Genomic DNA, 21448 nt, shown 5'->3' on the forward strand with positions numbered 1-21448 from the left:
AATAATATATCATTATATGGACGATATTCTATTTTGTCAGCAGACCCCATTCCCCAAAAACATCAGCCAGGTCTTGACTGATCAGCTCAAGACCAAAGGACTAGTAGTGGCTCCAGAAAAAATCCAGCTGAAGTCACCTTGGAGCTACTTGGGATGGAAAATAACTGATGCAATGGTAAGACCGCAAAAATTAGAAGTAGTCCATTCAGTTAAAACTCTGAATGACGCCCAAAAACTAGTGGGCGAACTGCAATGGGTCAGACCCATTATAGGTCTTACCAACACGGATATCCATCCCTTCCTATCTTTGCTACGGGGTACTAATCCAGGGGCACTTGTGGACTGGACTGAAGAACATACCAACGCTCTGAAACAAGTCGTCCACAAGCTGACAAACGGCTTTGCAGACCGGCGAGACGCCGCCCACCCCATCGGAGTGTGGGTATGTAATCATCCCTCATTCCCCTTCGCATTATTAATGCAGGACCTCACGGGAAAAAGAAAATCAGAGGAACAAAGCTATGTTGTATCCTATAATCAAGACTCTAAAAGATCAGAGTCTACTTATATCTTAGAATGGCTATTCCCACCCCATACGGCCCAGAAGGGCATATGGCAAAAAACAGAGATAATAGCATCTCTCATTCGGAAGGGACGTAGACGCTGCCTGGATGTAGACGGCAAAGAACCGGAGTGGATCAACATCCCCATCAAAGCCACCGACTTTGATTGGATACTACAGAACTCCGAGCCCCTACAGCTCGCCCTACTAGGATATCCTGGCGAGGTACGTCATGATAGCCCAAAAGATAAACGATTACAGTTCATCAGCCGGTTCCAGTGGCTCGAGAGACCAATTGTCTCCGAGCGTCCAGTGCCTGGGCTAACAGTATTTACAGACGCTGGCAAAAGATCCCACATGGCCGCCTGCGTATGGCAAGAAAAAGGCCAGTGGAAGCAGCATCTAATCCCAGGCACCACTGAAGATAACCTACAGACACTGGAACTACGTGCTATAGTTTGGGCCTTGACGCACTGGCAGCAAGTCCCGATTAACATCGTCTCTGACTCGCAATATGCAGTCGGAGTTGCCAATCGAATTGAGGATGCACTCTTAAAGCCAGTGCCAAATAAAAGGCTGCAGGAACTTTTCCTATCATTGCAGCGTGCAATTAAGATCAGGAAACAGCCATGCTGCATACTACACATTCGCAGCCATAAAACAGCACTGGGCCTAGGACAAGGGAATGCCAAGGCCGACTCCTTAGTGAGCGTGGGTCTACAGCATCCAGTCACCCAGTTCGCAAAGGCCCAAAACAGCCACTCCCTATTCCACCAGAGTGCCAGGGCATTGAAACGCACATTTAACATTACGTGGGAAGAAGCAAAGGCCATCGTCAAAGCCTGCCCACAATGTGCCCAATTCGGCCCCACTCTAGGAATGGGAGTGAACCCGCGCGGACTGCAAGCCGGGGAAATATGGCAGATGGATGTCACCCACGTCCCGGAGTTCAGAAGACTAAAATATGTACATATCACAATCGACACCTTTTCAGGCATGCTCTGGGCAATAGCCCAAACGGGAGAGAAGGCTCTACACGTGGTCCGTCACCTGACCAACTGTTTTGCTGTCATGGGGATCCCCCAGGTAATAAAAACAGACAATGCGCCGGCCTACACGGGCGCAAAATTGCAACAGTTCTTTGCTACCTGGGGAGTAAAACATGTTACTGGAATTCCCCACTCATCTACAGGGCAAGCGATCATAGAAAGAGCGAATCGCACCCTGAAAACATACTTGCAGAAACAGAAAGACAGCAAAAGCATGGACCCCCAGACGCGGCTCAGCAAGGTACTCTTTACTCTAAATTTTCTGAGCCTGAGCCGTGATTCTCAGGAGCCACCCGTACTTCTGCATTATTCATCGCAGAAAATCATCAGCATGCCTGAAGTCCAGATTTATTACAAAGAACCAACAACAGGACAGTGGATGGGGCCCAGGCCGTTGCTGTTCACCGGGAGAGGGTACAGTTGTGTCTCCACAGACTCTGGACCTCTCTGGGTGCCCAGCAAATGGACACGCCCGGCCCCGACCAGACCAGTGCCACCGGCCCCGGACAACGAGGAACCATGCGTCTAAAAAAAAAAAAAAAAAAAAAAAAAAAAGGGGGAAATGTAGGCAACAGGTGCCTGCACTCAGCTAATGCTCAGCCCACCTGTGCCCAATTAGGGCTGACCCAAGTGGGCATGCCCGAGATCATTGGGCCAATAAAGGGTGAGGCTGAGCAAGACCAGGTCGCTCATTCCTGAGCAAGGGCCTCTGAGTGTAGGTACTCGGCTGGCTATCGCCAAGACTCTCCTTCTTGCAACAGTATGTAATCACCCGTCATACCCATTCGCGCTGCTACTACAAGACTTCAACTGGAATAAGGAAAATGGGGAATATTTCCGCGACACCGATAAACGACAACACGATCAGAGCTCCCTGAGATCGGACTCCATAGCCATCTTGGAATGGCTATTTACATTGCACACACCACAGAAGGGTATATGGCAACAGACCGAGATAATAGCATTCTTGATACGGAAGGGACGGCAGCGTTGCCTGGAGGTAGATGGTCAAGAGCCGGGATGGATCAGCATCCCCATAAAAGCAATCGACTTTGACTGGCTACTGCAACGCTCCGTGCCTCTACAACTTGCCCTATTCGGGTATTCCGGGGAAGTCCAACACACAAGCGTTTACAGACCATCAGCCAGCTTCATTGGACTGAGTGTCCGATCGTTTCAGAGCGCCCAGTGCCTGGCATCACAGTTTTTACCGATGCCGGAAAGAGGTCGAAAATGGCCACCTGCGTATGGCAGGATAAGGGTCGGTGGAAACAACACCTGATTCCGGGCACTGCGGAAGATAATCTACAGACTCTGGAATTGCTGGCTATTATCTGGGCCCTAAAGCAATGGCGACAGGCTCCCTTAACATTGTCTCCGACTGACAATATGCAGTCGGAGTCGCGAACCGCATCGAGGATGCTATTATCAAGCCGGTACAAAGTAAGCAATTACTGGAACTCTTCTTTATGCTACAACGTGTGCTAAAAATCCGAACAGAACCATGCTGCATCCTGCATATCAGAAGCCATAAAATCTCTCTGGGACTGGGTGAAGGAAATGCAAAGGCTGACTCCCTGGTCAGCCTAGGAATACAGAGCCCGGTAAGCCAGTTTGCGAAGGCTCAAAACAGCCACTCCCTATTCCATCAGAATGCCAGGGCATTGAAGCGCATGTTTTCCATACCGTGGGAAGACGCGAAAGGAATTGTTAGAGCGTGCCCTCAATGCGCACAATTTGGCCCTGCCCTGGGAATGGGAGTAAATCCACGCGGACTGCAAGCGGGTGAAACTTGGCAAATGGATGTCACCCACGTCCCAGAATTTGGACGTCTGAAATATGAAACATCGCCTGCCATGTCCTGATGGGCTTCACTCCTGCCAGCCACAGCTTCTCCCCAGAGCACTGTGGGGAGCTCCCCGGGCAGGCTGAGAGCTTCCCCACTAGGGCTCAGGGCCTCCTTGTCCATGTGCAGGAGGCTGGGAGGTGCCCTGCCATAGTCCTGCCCTTGGCATTGCCCATCTCCACATCCCAATGCTGCCAGGAGAGCCCTGAGGGCTGAGGGAGGCACAGGATCTCCCTTGCCAGGGTCTGGTGGTCAGGGCTGGCACCTTTGGGGAATGGGCTCAGGGCTGGGCCCTTTGCAGTCCTGACACACAGCCAGGCTTCCTCAGCACCAGAGCCACCTGCACCTTCCTTTTCCCCACCTGCCATCACTGCCACCCTGCAGGGGATGCTTTCTCAGAGGTGTCCCTCAGGGGGACCCAGGCACAAGGCAAGAAACTTTGGACTTGGACTCTGCCTTGGATTTCCTTGTTGAAAAAGAAGCTTCTGCAGCTTCCTCTCCTTGCCTCTTGAGCAATTGTCATAGGCTCAGTATCAACCCCCAGAGGACTCATGAGAGTTGTGAGCTGGGCTCCTGGGATGGAGGGAGCTGCTGGCCAGTGGGCAGTGCTGCAGAGAGACAGCTCTGGGCAGGAGCAGCTCCTCTGCAGAGCGCAGCAGGGCTGAGGGCACTGCCAGGGTATCTCAGGGAGATGAGCAAGGCAGAGAGAGCTTCAAGGGGGGGAAGATAGAGGGGATGACTTCCAGCTCAGTGGTGGAGAACCTTCCCAGCTTCTGACATGGTGAGTGTCTGGTTCAGGGCAGTGAAGCAGGTGCAGTTCCTGGAGGCATCTCCTAAAGCTGCAGAGCCAGAGCTGCTGGGAACTGTAAGGGGGGAAGGGGCTGGAGGTGGAAGGGGAATTGTGAAGAGGAGTGAGGGTGTGTGTGCAGGCAGGGGTGCCCAGGGCTGTCCTTCAGAGCAGGGTCCTGAAGCCCAGGGGCTGTGTGCTGGGGCAGGGACTTCCCTGCCTCCCTGCCAGGGGCAGCTCTCAACTCACAACTGTCATGAGCCCTCTGGGGGTTGATGCTGAGCCCATGACAGTTGCTCAAGAGGCAAGGAGAGGAAGCTGTAGAAGCTTCTTTGTCAACAAGAAATTCCAAGACAGAGTCCAAGTGTGGAGGCGGGCTTGCGGAGCAAAGAGACGACTAAATATGAGTCAGCAACAAAGCTCAATTTTAATAAGCAAAGCATTACATTTATATGGTCTTGGCGTCTTCGTGGCTCATGTTGATTGGCTGCAAGAGACTGTCCACGCACCTGTTGTCGCGTTGTGATTGGGTGCTGCTTATCGTCTTTGTCCTGCTTTGCTGACTGCAGGCATCCTGTTTACAACTTTTTATCTGTCGTAACTTTCTTCTTCTCAGGGGCTCAGGACTGGTTAAATACAACTGTTTATGAGCTCTCTATGCAATGCTTTCCCATCCTGTTATTCTTCTTTTCTGCTGCCAACTCCCTTATCTTTTGCATATAGCTGATCTTTTTATAACCTTGCAGCTGGGCCTCAAGGCCCTTAGCTCACTCTGGCTAAAGCTAAATAGTCAGGATTGCTCACATGTCCATTTTCTTCCAAAAACTTCCAACATCCAAGTCCAAAGTTTCTTGCCGTGTACCTGGGTCCCCCTTAGGGACAGCCCTGAGAAAGCGTCCCCCCCAGGGTTTGGGGGAAGCAGGAACCAGGAGGCAGTGATGGCCGGTGGGTAAAATGAAGGTGCGGGTGGCTCTGGTGCTGAGGAAGCCTGGCTGTGTGTCAGGAATGCAAAGGGCCCAGCCCTGAGCCCATTCCCCAAAGGTGCCAGCCCTGAACCCCAGCCCCTGGCAAGGGAGGGAGATCCTGTGCCTCCCTCAGCCCTCAGGGCTCTCCTGGCAGCACTGGGATTTGTCTCCAAGGGCAGGACTTTGGCACGGCACCTCCCAGCCTCCTGCACATGGATAAGGAGGCCCTGATTCCCAGTGCTGCTGGAAGTTTCACTTGTCTCCCCATGGCCATCAGGGACAGAGACAAGAGCCATCAGCAAAGTCATGGAGAGCTCGGCTCTGCCAAGTGTGCCTCCAGCTTTTTCACAGCTTTTCCCTCTCTCATCTCCACCAGTTTGTCCTACGGTGTTCCATCCCCTGTGCCTCTTTCCCTGCAGGCTCTACTCCTTCACCCGCCTGCCCCTCTTTGCTCTCCCCTTCCTCTCCTGACATCTCTGTGTCCTCCCTGCTTCTGCCTTGGCACACAGAGCCTTGGGCTGATCCAGGCTCCTTCTGGGGGATGTGGTGTTCCCCAGCATGGCCCTTGCAGTGACATTTCTTTCTTCTGCTCTTCACTCCAGGCATCCCCAGCTCAACTTTGGGCCATTCTTTCTTGGCAAAGCTGTTTCCCACTCTGAAGAAAAGCTCCGCCATGTCCAAACCCACACTTCAGGCACTACCAGTATACTCTTCTACTGCCCATAGTGTTCACACCACTGAACCTTGGCTCATCAGTCCCTGTACACCACCATGGTATTGGGGCCTCCAAACCCCATTTTGGGAGATCTCTGGGCACTCTCCGTGGTAACTGAGCTGTTTGAAGATTAGAAAAATATAAAATTAAAGAAAAAATTGGGTTTAAATGGACCTGTAAACGCTCTTGCAAACTGTCCCTCTCCAGCATTACTGTAGGGCCCCTTTCAGTACTGAAAGGTCTCCCCAGAGCCTTCTTTTCTCCAGGCTGAACACTCCCAGCTCCCTCACTCTGTCTTCTTTGGAGAGGTGTTCCAGCCCCCTGATCATTTTTGTGTCTCTCCTCTGGACCCACTCCATCAGGTCCATGTCCTTCCTGTATTGAGGGCTCCAGAGCTGGATTCAGTGCTCCAGGTGAGGCTTTACCAAAGAAAAGTGGCAGAATCCCCTCTCTAAATCTGCTGGACATTCTTCTTTTGATGCAGCCCAGGATGTGATTGCCCTTCTGGCCTTCTGCACATGTGCACTCTTGGCTCATGACCAGCTTTCCATCCAGCTGTACCCCCAAGTCCTTTTCTGCAGGGCTGCTTTCTAAAACCTCATCCTCCAGCCTGTACTGATGGTGAGGATTGTTCTGATCCAGGTGCTGCATCCTGCACTTGGTCCTGTTGAACCTCAAGAGGTTGACCTGGGCCCACCTCTCCAGTTTCTCCAGGTCAATATTATGAAAACTGCTGATGCACAGCACAGATCTGGCTGTATGATGTTTGTCTGGCTTTCCCAGTTTTGTATCTCATTCTCAGTGCTGAGGGTACAGTAATTTTCAAACACTTTCTGCCCCATAGCAACAACCGAAACAGTCTTTTTTGGGCCCAACGTGGGATACAAAGGGCTGAGATAACAACAGATGTAATCAGAGCCTGTAAAAGGAATTTATAATTCTATATTTTATATATTTAAGATCTGCTTTCTACCATGTTTGTGCTTTTTCCTTTTTTGTTGGTTGGTTGGTTTTTTGTTTGTTGGGTTGGTTGGTTATTTTGTGTTTTCCTGTTTGGTTTTTGGTTTTTTTGTTTTTTTTTTTAATGACAGATTATCAATTATAAGTGCAATTCTTTCTTGAGTAAAGTAAGAAAAGAGGCTTAGCAAAAATCAGACAAGAATAAGAGAAATGTCCTCAGCCATTCGTATATCCCCAGCTCAGAGGAAGAATGATTAGAGGGATGGGATCAGAAGCATCCATCCCAGACTCTGAGGCACACCCCTGTAGTGAGACAGGACCAGGTGCCCTGAGTTATTGATGAGTGGGTGTGGGTTCACCTGTGTCTGGCCTCCCTCCTGAGCATGTGCAGGAGCAGGGGGCCAATAAGAGAGCAGCTGACACCCATGGAGAGAGCTCTCACTCTTCAGTGAGCATGGAGAAGCCCACAGCTCGAGGAGCCCCAGGAGCAGGCAAGAAAGGGTAGATCCCGAGGCCACAGGAACAGCCCTAGGACATCGTCCAGGAATGGGCTAAACCCTGAGGCCTCAGGATCAGCCCTAGGAGCAAGAAGGGCTCCTCCCGCAACATCTGGTGGAGAATGCGGGCAGCCTGCAGAAAACCTAGCTGGCACAGAAACTGCAAGAACGTTCTCCCTGTAAGGTATGATCAACAAGCTCTCTGGACAGGAAACCCCAGAGCAGAGGGGAAAATCCCATGAGGAAGGGTTAAATCCCGAGGCCCATGAGGAAAGAAACCCCGGAATAGAGGGAAACCAAGCCAGAAGAGCAGATATAGGAGGGAGAATAATAACTAGAAGAACAACTTGCAGAGACTCTGTGAAAAGTGCCTGGTGCAACTTGCAGAGACTTTGTGAAATATGCCTAGGCTAAGCCCTTGAGCAGAGGGAAATCCCATGAGGAAGGGTTAAATCCCGAGGCCCGTGAGGAAAGAAACCCCGGAATAGAGGGCAAGTGCCTGGGACAATTTGCAGAAGAGTGCTCAGACAGCTTGCGGAGACTTTGCCAGAAAGGGGCTGACATCGAGCGAATATATGGGTATGCTTAATTCCCCTTAAAGAAGGTTGAAAGAAAGAAGGTTGAGAATTCTCCCCAAAATACGTGTAAGGGTTGAGAATTCTCCCTAAAAATATATGTAAAATAAGTTATATGTTATATGTAAGTTATATGTTTAAATCTTGTAAGTTATATTTTTGTGTAAAAATCCTCTAACCTCTCGGCGCCTCCTCGATGCTCTTAGTTGAGTGTCCCGCGGGGCCCGAAGAAAAATCCTGTAAAAATCCTGTATAAGTGTGTTTTGTACTGCCCCTCGGCGCCCCCTTGATGCTCTTAGCTGAGTGTCCTGCGGGGCCCGAAGAAAAATCCTGTAAGTGTATTCTTGTGTATAAAAAATCGTGCTATGTAAATATGTAAATGTCTATGTAAATGTCTGTGTACTATGTAAATGTCTGTGTAAAAAAAAAAAGGGGGGGGGAAATGTAGTGAGACAGGACCAGGTGCCCTGAGTTATTGATGAGTGGGTGTGGGTTCACCTGTGTCTGGCCTCCCTCCTGAGCATGTGCAGGAGCAGGGGGCCAATAAGAGAGCAGCTGACACCCATGGAGAGAGCTCTCACTCTTCAGGAAGGATTGAGAAGCCCACAGCTTGAGGAGCCCCAGGAGCAGGCAAGAAGGGGTAGATCCCGGAGCCCCAGGAACAGCCCTAGGACATCGTCCAGGAATGGGCTAAGCCCCGAGGCCTCAGGATCAGCCCTAGGAGCAAGAAGGGCTCCTTCCCGCAACACACCCCTGGAGGTGCTCCTGCAATTTCTGTGTGGCTATCATCAAACACCCTTGTACAGGCCATGTGTAGGGTATATTATAAGGCATTCCTGCCTCCGTTCTGCTTGCAGAGAGGTGCCACTGTAAATCTCCAGTACTGTTTAATTCCCAGATCCCTGTGTTTACACCTAGGAGTCTTCCTATATCTGTCCAGTGATGGGGATAACCCTAGTCCTTTTATTTTTTCATATATTTATGAAAGCTTTTCTTGGTATCCTTAACCATGCAGGTCAGATTACTTTATAGCTGGTCTTTGGACTTCCTAATTCCCTCCCTTCATAGCGTTACAGCAGTTTTGTAGTTTTCCTGAGTGTCCTGCCACTTCCTCCAGCCCTCGTACATTCTATTTTTTCCTTGAGAGACAGCCAACGTTCCTTGTTCAGCCAGGCTGGTCTTCTGTGCCAGTGACTCACCTTACAGCTCTTAGGGATGGCCTGTTCCTGCACCTTCAAGACTTCCTTCTTAAAGAGCATCCATCTTTCCTGGACTCCTTTATCCTTCAAAATGGATTCCCAATGGATTCTGGCCATCAGGCTGATGAAGAGGATAATGTTTGCCCTTCAGAAGTCCAGTGTAGTAGTTTTACCTCCCGCCCTCCTGGCAAGAACATTAAAATCTGTCAATTCATGGTAGCTGAGACAGAGATGGCCTCCAACCTTCACATCTCCTACTGACTTGCGGAGAATGACTCTACAAGTTGGAAAGTTATAGAAAGGGGTGTGTTTATTCAGCACTGGATGCACAAAGGGATAATACCTCCAAAATCTGTGCACACCAATCTTGCAATGAGGCTTTGGTTATATACCCTGATGTTTCACATATTCGCTATATTTCTCAATACACCTATACATATACATCACCTAAGCCTGCTCCGTATTACAATGACTCCCGAGAGGTCATTCTCATAATCTCCTCCCTCCTGTGTTTCCACAGTGTCTCCTGGTGGTGGTCGTGAGGGTCGTGTGGATAAAGTAAAAATGAAGCAAAGGTCTTTCTCTATGTAAACTTTTTACCTCTTCTTCTCAGGGCATGCCGATTTCTTCAGTCTTCAGCCAAGCTGACAGCATGTTCTGTTTCTTATGTCAAGGCTTCTATAGTTATCACTTTAGCACATATATTTCCCTTATAAGGTGATGACTACCTAAACAATTGCTTAGCTTCTATTAAACCAGCATTCTGTGTTAGCTTCTCTCAGGTCAATGTGACCCCTAGACAGTTCCTAGCAGGCATTTTATATCAACCCTTACATCACATAAAACCCCCGATCAAGCAGCCAAGCGCTGCAAGAAACATCCCTGCTTTTGAATCTTTCCTGGGCTGTAAAGTTTCTTTCCACACCTCATACCCTTCAATGAATTTCCAACCAATCCCCAAGCAGTGGTCAAACCCCACAGCACATTCACTCCACTTTATGTCCTCAGTGTGACATCTTGTGTTATGGAATTACCCTGACTGGAATAACTGTCTTTCAGCAGCCCTTATACAATACTTTAGTAATGTTTATGACTTCCTGCACGTAGCTACCAAAAATATATTATTATCAGATTATATTATCAGATTATCCTATGTAGAAATGTAACCACAATAGAGGACACTTGTGCCCATCAGATGGTTGCAAAGTGTATTTTATTGTTTAGGAAACTTTCTCTATTTGAAATTTCTCTCTGCTTACAAAGAGGGAAACTGCTGCAGTGCCTGAATGCAGTTCTCTAAGGGAGATGAGTTTGGATCTGGTGCAAAGGACCTGTAATATCCAGCTGCAGCCTGCAGGGGAGAAGTCTGATGGGAGGAAAAGACAAAGGTTCTAGGAGGAACAGGGATAATTTGCAGCCACCACCAACACCTTGTCAGTACCTCTTCACACCTCTGTCTGGCAGCTGGCACTCATTCAGCACCTCCACCTGGCACTGTGCTGCCACTCCCCCTTCCCCCAAGTGAGCACTTCCTGGTGGTGGTGATAGAGTGACGATTCCTAAAGTCACCTTTCCAGACACAGACTGTCCAGACAAAGGCCATTCCCATTCCTCTCCAATTGTCCCCTTCTCCTACTCTTTGTTCATTCAGATGCCTCTCCCCTGGGTGCTGCTTTGAGCAGCAGGTTGTTCAAAGCTCGCCTGTCTTTCAGCAGCCTGATTGTCTCTTTAGCCACCTCTGTCATGATGATCACAGCTGTCTTTTCCCATCTGTCTCTATAAACCATTTCTCATCAGATTCTTCTTCACTTTCTCTGTTTGACTTTTCTTGGCTGGCACAAAGGAAAACTCCTGCTGTTCCTGTATGCAGTCAGTTCTCTAAGGAGAGCAGGTGGGAGGTGGTGCAGTGGAGCTGTAACCTCCAGCTGCAGAGAGGAGTGGAGAAGTCTGATGCAAGGACCAGGGATGGAAGTCCCAGGTGGGATATGAAAAGAATGGTGGGACTGGGGAGGTGAGCAGTAAGTTTGCTCAAACAGTGTTAGACCTTAGGGAACTTCTATCACCTCTTCTCTAAAATGAAAATCATGAGATGATCTGTTAAAATGCTAAAGGAGAACAAAACAAGAAACAAAAAACCCAGCAGAATCAGTTTTCATTAATCACAGTATAAAAATGTTCCTCCTTTACTACAGTGTGAAATCCTCTCTAATTAGCTGTACAAGTTTTGAAGATGTGAAGTATATCCCATGGAGAGCCATGGCTTTTTACTGAATTCTGTATTTCAATGAGCCCCAGGGTGTGTTTGGTGCTGAGTCCATGATCCTCAGGTGCTGAGAGAGGAATGAACAAACTGCTCCAGAAGTCAGAATGTATCCTTAAAGTACGTGGAAGCATTGATTGGCCCCACTGAGGACCATTGCTTCCAGCGCCTCCCCATGGCCTTGTTAGAGCAGATCACTGGCAGCCATGATTTCAGGGAGGCAAAGACTCTGTAAAAGTGGCTTTTAGTTATTATTTTTATGAAGCAGTGAGGCCACTCTCTGAACCCCAGACAATGGGAAGGCAGAGCCCACCCCTCACTTGTGGGTCAGGATTCTTCTTGGGGACAGTGGGGTGAGAAGATCAAACATGTCAGAAAATGTAGAGCACCTCCCAGCTACCCTAAGATGGGATGAGGAGCAAACCAAGTTCAAAGCCTCAAAAAAGAATGGTTGTGATAGAGGGACCATTTCTAAAGTCTCCTTTCCAGACAGCCTGGATCCCCAGCACAAATAGAGGTTGGGCAGAGCATGGATTGAGAGCTGCCCTCAGGAGGAGGAGGACTTGAGGTGCTGGTTGATGAGAAGCTCAGCACCAGCTGTCAAGGTGTGCTGGCAGCCCAGGAAGCCAAGCGTGTCCTGAGCTACACAAAAAGCAGCGTGGCCAGCAGGTCAGGGGAGGAGATTCTGCTCCTCTGCTCCACTCTGGTAAGATCCCACTGCAGTGCTGGGTCCAGTTCTGGAGCCCAAACCAAAAAATGGACCTGGAGCTGTTAGAAGCACAGAGGAGGCCAGAAAGATTATGATCAGAGGGCTGATCATCAGGAGATCTTAAAGAACACCTCCTGGTCTCATCAGGGTTGCATTTGGGGCAATGGAAGGTTTCCCAGGGTTTATTAATTTCGGTCTTGAAAACCTGCAGGAATGGAGATGACAAAAGCTCTCTGGTATATCTGCTTAAGTGTCTTTATGAGGAGCAAGTTTTTGAGCAAGTACATTTCTTTGTGCACATCATTATTACATATAAAACGGAGAAAAAACTTCAACTATCAGTAGTCCAAGAAGTCCAGCTGAGCCTGTGATGAGACACATTATTAATGATATGTTATAAGTGATATGCATAAGAAACTTGGAAATTTTTTACTATTGAAAAAGGCCCAGTTATAAGTTTCCAGAATGCAACCTTGAGCTCCTGGTTCCTCATGCTGTATATGAGGGGGTTCACTGCTGGAGGAACCACTGAGTACAGAACTGCCAGCACCAGGTCCAGGGAGAGGGAGGAGATGGAGGGGGGCTTCAGGTAGACAAAGATGCCATTGCTGACAAACAGAGAGACCACAGCAAGGTGAGGGAAGCATGTGGAAAAGGCTTTGTGCCTTCCCTGCTCAGAGGGGATCCTCAGCACGGCCCTGAAGATCTCCACATATGACACCACTATGAAAACAAAACAGCCAAATGCCAGGCAGGCACTGATGACAATAAGCCCAAAATGCCTGAGGTTGGAGTGTGATCAGGAGAGCTTGAGGACCTGGGAGATTTCACAGAACTGATCCAGAGCATTGCCATGGCAGAGGGGCAGGGAAAATGTATTGGCTGTGTGCAGCAAAGCATGGAGAAACCCAGTGCCCCAGGCAGCTGCTGCCATGTGGACACAAGCTCTGCTGCCCAGGAGGGTCCCGTAGTGCAGGGGTTTGCAGATGGCCACGTAGTGGTCGTAAGACATGATGGTCAGGATATAAAACACTGCAGACATAAAAAAGACAAAGAGAGAAAGCTGTGCAGCATATTCCTTGTAGGAGATGTCCATGTTGTCCCAGAGGGAATTGGCCATGGCTTTGGGCAGAGTGGTGGAGATGGATCCCAGGTCTAGGAGGGAGAGGTTGAGGAGGAAGAAGTACATGGCAGTGTGGAGGTGGTGGTCACAGGCAATGGTTTTGATGATGAGGCTGTTGCCCAGGAGGGCAGCAAGGTAGATGCCCAGAAAGAGCCAGAAGTGCAAGAGCTGCAGCTCCCGCCTGTCTGCAAATGCCAGGAGGAGGAACGGGCTGATGGAGCTGCTGTTGGACATCTCATGCCTCCGGGAATGGTGCACTGTAAGAGAAATAAAAGGGATAAGTAATTTAGGTCAGATTATTCTGAAGAAATTCTTTTCGAAATTCACAGAAATCCCCAAAACACCTCACTCCTTACAGGAAGGATTTTTGCAGGTCCCATTCATGGGCTGCAGGTGGTGCTGGCTGATGGTGACACTCAGAGCAGGGACGGCACTCTGGGCTCTACAGTAGTCAGTCCTGCCCTACAGGAATAGGTAAAAAAGGAAATGTTGATCTGACATTAAATCCACTGTTAAAATCCAAGAGCTTTTCAGCATTGTCAACCCCAATGCACCACCAGCCTGCAGAGCACAGGTGAAATGTTTCAGCATGGTTTGGTCTAGTCCAGTTTCTCATAAACACATGAGGAAAATTATAATGCAGAAGCCCCTGGCATTTCTGCTCCTCTGCAAGTGAAACCTTGAGGGTGCTGAGAGGCAAAGGGACTGTCCCTTAGTGCAAAATGAGGACAGCCGCTCTGTCCATCAGTCCTGCTCTCAGCTGCACAAAGAGGCAAAGACCCTCAACATGAGTATCCTGACAGGAGGGTGGGCTAAGCCCCAGCCTCACACCCTGCAGTCCCCACAGCCCAAAATCTCAGGCGTTTTGGATGCTTTTCCTCCATGGACACAGCAGCAGGACATGACCTGCAGCATCAGTGTCTGAGCTGCACCCGAATCCTCACCAACCAGCCAAGCAAAAAGAAGGGAAAGAACAAGGGCAGAAGCAGCAGGGGCAAGAGGGGATCCTGCCAAAGTTGTGCTGCCAAGGGAGTCAGGACAGGGAGACAAAGGCAGAGACTGCAGCATTTCTCCTCTCTGGTGATGGTGGGGGGCTGTTGGAAGGATCCTCAGAATTCAGGATTATGGCATTGCACCTCCCAGCCTCCTGCGCATGGACAAGGAGGCCCTGAGCCCCAGTGGGGAATCTCTCAGCCTGCCCGGGGAGCTCCCCACAGTGCTCTGGGGAGAAGCTGTGGCTGGCAGGAGTGAAGCCCATCAGGACATGGCAGGCTCCTCCTGCACTCAGGATGGTGCTGCCTGGCTCAGCTCACAGCTCCACATCACCCCAGGACATTGCAGAGTCTCCTTTGGAAGCAGTGCAGAGGCAGCATTTCCCTGCCTGAAAAGCAGTCTGTGCTCTGCGTTTTCCACTCCTTGTTGGATGGATGGGCAGCAGGACATGGAAAGCTCTTTCTGCATTCTGCAGAAGGCACAGAGATCCCAGTTCTCCTCATCCCTTGTCTGAGCTGCTCCTGAGCCCCTGCACACCCAGAGATGCCCCTGGACAGGTCCTGCTCCTGCCACGAGGGGTCTGCAGGGCAGAGCTGAGCACTCAGGATGTGGGATGGGGGCTGTGAGCACTGACAGGGAGGAGAGCTGGGGACAGAGAAAGAGCTGCAGGCAGAAGAGATGGGAAGGGATGGAGAGGGAGCTGCTGCCTGGAAGATGATGGCAGGGGGGATTCCTGCACCTCCCAGCCATCCCCTGCAGAGCTGCTGCCCTCCCTTGAGCTAAACCCTGCTATCTGTCACACAGCACAGTCCCCCAGCCCTTCAGATCATGGGCACTGAATTCTGAGGATCCTTCCAACAGCCCCCCCCACCAGAGAGGAGAAATGCTGCAATCTCTGCCTGTGTCTCCTTGTGTCTCCTTGTCTTACTCTCTTGGCAGCACAACTTTGGAAGGTTCCCCTCTTGCCCCTGCTGCTTCTGTCCTTGTTCTTCCCCTTCTTTTTGCGTGGCTGGTTGGTGAGGATTCAGGTGCAGCTCAGACACTGATGCTTCAGGTCATGTCCTGCTGCTGTGTTCATGGAGGAAGAGCATCCAAAACGCCTGAGATTTTGGGCTATGGGGACTGCAGGGTGGTGGGCTGGGGCTAATCCCACCCTCCCGTCAGGATACCCGATGTTTAGGGTTTTTGCTTCTTTGTGCAGCTGAGAGCAGGACTGATGGACAGAGCAGCTGTTTTCACTCTGCACTAAGGGACAGTCCCTTTGCCTCTCAGCACCCTGAGAGACACTTGCAGAGCAGGAGAAATTCCAGGGGCTTCTGCATTCAGATTCTCTTTATGTGTGTACAAGAATCTGGACCAGACCAAACCACCCTAAATCCCTTCAACTCTGCAATGCAGGCTGGTGGTGCATTGGAAATAAGGATGTAGAAAAGCTCTTGGATATTAAAAGATGATTGAATCTGAGATCCCCCTTTTTAACAATTTCTGTATGGAAGCACTTACCCCTCCTGCTCATTTACAGACATTCAACCAGAATAAGCCAGGGTGTTTGAAAACGAGATGCCAAAGGTGTTCAAAAAGGGGAGAAGCTATTTGTGTGTCTCTTGGAAAAATTATGTTTTTTGAAGAAACACTGCTCTAACTTCTCCCTTTATTTTCTTCTTCTGATAGGTGTATATCCCCAAAGGCAGTTGATGTTCAACAGCAGCTCCATCAGCCAGTTCCTCCTCCTGGCATTTGCAGATAGGCGGGAGCTGCAGCTCTTGCACTTCTGGCTCTTCCTGGGCATCTACCTGGCTGCCCTCCTGCGCAACGGCCTCATCATCACCACCATCGCCTGTGACCACCACCTCCACACCCCCATGTACTTCTTCCTCCTCAACCTCTCCCTCCTCGACCTGGGATCCATCTCCACCACTCTGCCCAAAGCCGTGGCCAGTTCCCTCTGGGACAACACGGACATCTCCTACAAGGGATGTGCTGCACAGCTTTCTCTCTTTGTCTTTTTTATGTCTGCAGCGTTTTATCTCCTGACCATCATGTCCTACAACCACTACGTGGCCATCTGCAAACCCCTGCACTACGGGACCCTCCTGGGCAGCAGAGCTTGTGTCCACATGGCAGCAGCTGCCTGGGGCACTGGGTTTCTCCATGCTCTGCTGAACACAGCCAATACATTTTCCCTGCCCCTCTGCCAGGGCAATGCCCTGGACCAGTTCTTCTGTGAAATCCCCCAGATCCTCAAACTCTCCTGCTCACACTCCAACCTCAGGCATTTTGGGCTTCTTGTATTAAGTTGTTTTTTAGATTTTGGCTGTGATGTTTCCATAGTGGTGTCATATGTGGAGATCTTCAGGGCTGTGCTGAGGATCCCCTCTGAGTAGGGAAGGCACAAAACCTTTTCCACATGCCTCCGTCACCTGGCTGTGGTCTCTCTGTTCATCAGCACGGCCATCTTTGCCTTCCTGAAGCCCCCCTTCATGTGCTCTCCATCCTTGGACCTGGTGTTTTCAGTTCTGTACTCAGTGGTTCCTCCAGCAGTGAACCCCCTCATCTACAGCATGAGGAACCAGGAGCTCAAGGGTGCTGTATGGAAACTGATGACAGGATTGTTTCCTCAAATAATAAAATGCTCAATTTCTCATCCGTATAATTGATAACATATCTCAAATAATTAATATTGTGTCTCATCACATGCTCAGCCTGAGTTCTGGAACTATTGGTGATTGAGGTTTGTTCTCTGTTTTACATGTGACCATTTCTCTCTTTTACATGTGGTAATGATCTACAGCATGAGGAACCAGGAGCTCAAGGGTGCGTTTTAGAAAGTTATGACTGTATCTTTTTCAAAAGTAATAAATTTCCCAGTTTCTTACTCATATCACTGATAATGTTTCTCATATCACTCATAACATCTCTCATCACAGACTCAGCCTGACTTCTGGGATTCTGGGTCTTGGAGGTTTTTCTTCTCTTTTACGTATCATAATGATGTGCACAAAGAAATCTCATTTTTCATACAATTTCCTGTTCTGTATCTTCCTTCCTGGTGTTAAACAAAGGCTGATGGAATGGTTTTTTAAATAACATCTTTGTTCTCTGAGCATTTTAATAAATAAAGGATCCATCAGTTTTTTCTTTACCTGATGTCCTTTATCTGAGACTTCCACTGGTGTTAGGGTTTGCTCCAGCCCCACTTGGAGTCCTATGAGAAGGAGTTTAGAAAGCAAGGGGGTTCACTCTGACCCTCGTGACTTAACAGGAGGGTTTTTCTCATTCTTTTCCCTGATCCCTAAAAAAAATTACTCCAACCATGTCATGACTCCATTTCCACTACCCCTCAGGAAATCATTGCCTCAGATCCCCATGTCAGCCACTCCAAGGGTGTGGGGAAACGGCCAGGAAAACTCGTGCAACCAATATGGTTGATAAACAAGCTGCTTCTTTATTGCCTAGTAACTTTTTCTTATATAGTGCTTTTGTGACTACAACTCCGTCACCAAACATCAACATAGCGTTTTATTGGACACCTGATGTGTTTACCTGTAGCACAGCGAATCCCTGGTGCAGGTAGCACAGGATTGTGGGCCGATCTCATTGGCTCCTCAAACATGGGGTTGGGCACGGTAAAGGGTTCACACCTGTAGCCGGAAAGGAGTCTCTTGTCCGGGATTGACGCGTAGATACGGTGATATATACTCGTAGGATGTGATCTGAGTCTATTGCCCACAGTGTGGAACTAGCAAAGATGGTCTGCTGCTATGGAAGCAACCAGCCGCTCTCTCAGCTAGCTCTAGAATGAGCTGCCTCGGTGGGTGTGAGCCTCACTATTTATTGGCCCCATGGTCTTGCACATGCTCCATAGGGGCCCTGCCCTGTCTGGGCACAGGTGGAGTTGATAGCAGCTCACACCCACTTCTTGATGACCAGAGGGACCTGGTCGCTCTGCTCCACTACATTTCCCCCCCCCCCTTTTTTTTTTTTTTTTTTTTTTTTTTTTCTCAATTTACACGATTTACAATGACAATTTTAAGGGGAAAAAAATTTTTTTGGTTTGTTTTGTTGTTTTTTGTTTGTTTGTTTTGTTAAAAAAGGGGGGGGGGGGGCATAATCAAAAGTCATAAATCAGGTATGTTGGTCGTTCCTTGGAGGTCTATTTGTGGCAGGGCGCGTCCACTTACTGAGCACCCAGAGGGGTCCGTGGTCCGTGGATACGCAACTATAACCCCTCCCGGTGAACAGCAGCGGTTTTGGCCCTAGCCACTGGCCTGTCGAAGGATCTTTATAATAGATCTGTACGTCCAGCATGCGATTGATCTTCTGTGAGGAGTAGTGCAACAGCACGGGGGGTTGCTCTGAGTCGCGGCTTGGGCTAAGAAAATTTAATGTGAAAAGTACCTTGCCCAGCCGCATCTGTGGGTCCGTCTCCTTGCTGTCCTTCTGTTTCTGTAGGTATGTCTTCAGGGTGCGATGAGCTCTTTCTACTATCGCTTGACCTGAAGACAAATGGGGGATTCCCGTGATGTGCTTTACCCCCCAAGTAGCAAAGAATTGTTGGACTTTCCCGCCTGTATAGGCGGGTGCGTTGTCGGTTTTTACTACTTGGGGGACCCCCATGACAGCAAAACAGTTTGTTAAATGACGGACCACATGTAGAGCTTTCTCCCCCGTTTGAGCTGTTGCCCAAATCATTCCAGAGAAAGTATCCACCGTTACGTGGACATACTTTAATCGTCCAAATTCTGGGACATGGGTGACGTCCATTTGTCACATATCGCCAGCTTGCAATCCACGCGGGTTCACTCCCATTACCAGGGCCGGACCGAATTGCGCGCATTGGGGGCATGCTCTAACAATTCCTTTAGCATCCTCCCATGGTATAGAGAACATGCGCTTTAATGCCCTGGCGTTTTGATGAAATAGGGAGTGGCTGTCCCGAGCCTTTGCAAACTGGCTCACCGGGCTCTGAATCCCTAGGCTGACCAGGGAGTCAGCCTTTGCGTTTCCCTCACCCAGTCCCAGGGATGTTTTATGACTTCGAATATGAAGGATACAGCAGGGCTCTGTTCGGACTTTTAGTGCACGTTGTAACATGTAAAAGAGTTCTAGCAGACGCTTATTCCGTAGTGGTTTAATAATAGCATCTTCAATACGGTTTGCCACTCTGACTGCATGTTGTGAGTCGGAGACTATGTTGAGGGGAGCCCGTTGCCACTGTGTGAGAGCCCAAATAATGGCCAGTAGTTCCAGCGTTTGTAGATTGTCTTCCGCAGTGCCCGGAATCAGATGATGTTTCCACCGACCTTTGTCTTGCCATACACAGGCGGCCATTTTTGATCTTTTCCGGCATCGGTGAATACCGTAATGCCGGACACTGGGCACTCTGAAACCGATGGACGTTCGATCCACTGGAACTGGCTGATCGCTTGCAGACGTTTACGTCTTGGGCCTCCGTGGCAGACTTCCCCAGAATAACCGAATAGTGCCAGTTGTAGAGGCTCGGAGCGTTGTAGTAGCCAGTCGAAATCAGCTGTTTTTATGGGGATGCTAATCCATCCCGGCTCCTGACCGTCTACTTCTAAACAACGCTGCCGTCCTTTCCGTATCAGAAGTGCTATTATTTCGGTCTGCTGCCAAACACCCTTCTGTGGAGTGTGTGGTGTGAATAGCCACTCCAAGATGGCTATAGAGTCCGAAGTTGGGGAGCTCTGCTCATGTTGACGTTTTTCGGTGACGTGAGAATATTCCCCATTTTCCTTATTCCAGCAGAAGTCTTGGAGTAGTAGCGCGAATGGGTATGATGGATGGTTGCATACCCAGATCCCAATGGGTTGTGCGGCATCCCGCCGATCCGCGTAGCCGGTTGCCAGTTTATGGACGACCTGCTTTAATGCCTTGGTGTGGTCATCTGTCCAGTGTACTAACGTACCTGGATGCGTGCCCCGTAACAGCGACAAGAAGGGGTGGATATCTGTATTGGTGAGACCTATTATGGGTCGGACCCATTGGAGTTCACCCACTAATTTTTGGGCATCGTTCAAAGTTTTGATTGAACTTATCACTTCCAGTTTTTGAGGTCTTACCATCGCGTGGGTGACTTTCCACCCCAAGTAGCTCCAAGGCGATTTCGTTTGCACTTTTTCTGGAGCTACTATTAATCCTTTGGTCTTTAGTCGGTTGGTCACTGTTTGACTGAAGTCTTCGGGAAATGGGGCTTTTTGGCAAAACAGTATGTCGTCCATATAGCGATATATTAATGTATCTGGCATCTCATTGCGGATCGGCGATAATGCCCAGGCCACGTACATCTGGCATATCGTCGGGGAATTTTTCATCCCCTGTGGCAGGACAACCCATTCGTATCTTTCCGCGGGTTCACTTTTGTTGATGGACGGAATCGTGAACGCGAAGCACGCTGTGTCTTTAGGATCCAGGGGAATATTAAAGAAACAATCTTTGAGATCGATAACCAGAAGGTGCCAGTCTTTTGGTAACATCGTGAGTAGGGGCAGCCCGGGTTGGAGGGCGCCCATTGGCCACATCTGGTTATTGACCTTTCGTAGATCTTGTATTAATCGCCATTTTCCCGATTTTTTGGGGACCACGAATATTGGTGTATTCCATGGGCTTACTGATGGTTGGATGTGCCCCGCATCCAGTTGCTCCTTTACTAAGTTTTTAGCAATTTGTAGCCGCTCTCTCTGTAAAGGCCACTGCTCCACCCAGACAGGGGTGTCTGATTTCCATTTTAGTCTGGGTGTTGGCGGCACTCTTGCAGTGGCCCCTACTGAAAATTCTGGAGGGATCGGGTGGGCTCGGGAATGGAAAGGACAGCTCCGAGTTGACTCATCACTTCTCTCCCGATCAAACCTCCGAGTTGTCCAGGCAAAGCTAGTACATAGGGACGCACGGATATCTTTTGACCTTCGGGAAAGTGGAGTTGAATCGGTTCTAGGGCTTGCTGGGGGGTGGAACCACCACCCACTCCCTGAACGGCGTCGCGGGCTGTAACGAGCTTCCAGTGACGTGGCCATACGTTGAGATTGATAATTGTAACATCGGCTCCTGTGTCCAACATCACTGAAAGTGTCTTTGCCTCGTTTTCGGTGACCATTTTTATAACAATAATGGGTCTAGTCTTCATCTGTTGTACTAAGCTTACTAGCGTGCCTCCCGAAGACCCAAAACCTCGGTCGCCTCGTGCCGTG

General features: G+C 49.4%; 2 pseudogenes; one reads left to right on the forward strand and one right to left on the reverse strand.

Annotated features, from left to right (window-relative positions):
* Window positions 1-12518: 12518 nt before the first annotated feature.
* LOC103528909 lies at window positions 12519-13493 on the reverse strand (annotated as a pseudogene).
* A 2438-nt stretch (window positions 13494-15931) lies between these two features.
* LOC115600046 lies at window positions 15932-16897 on the forward strand (annotated as a pseudogene).
* The last annotated feature ends 4551 nt before the right edge of the window (window positions 16898-21448 follow it).

Source organism: Calypte anna, chromosome W (genome assembly GCF_003957555.1).
Source record: "Calypte anna isolate BGI_N300 chromosome W, bCalAnn1_v1.p, whole genome shotgun sequence".
NCBI classification, from domain to species: Eukaryota; Metazoa; Chordata; class Aves; order Apodiformes; family Trochilidae; genus Calypte; species Calypte anna.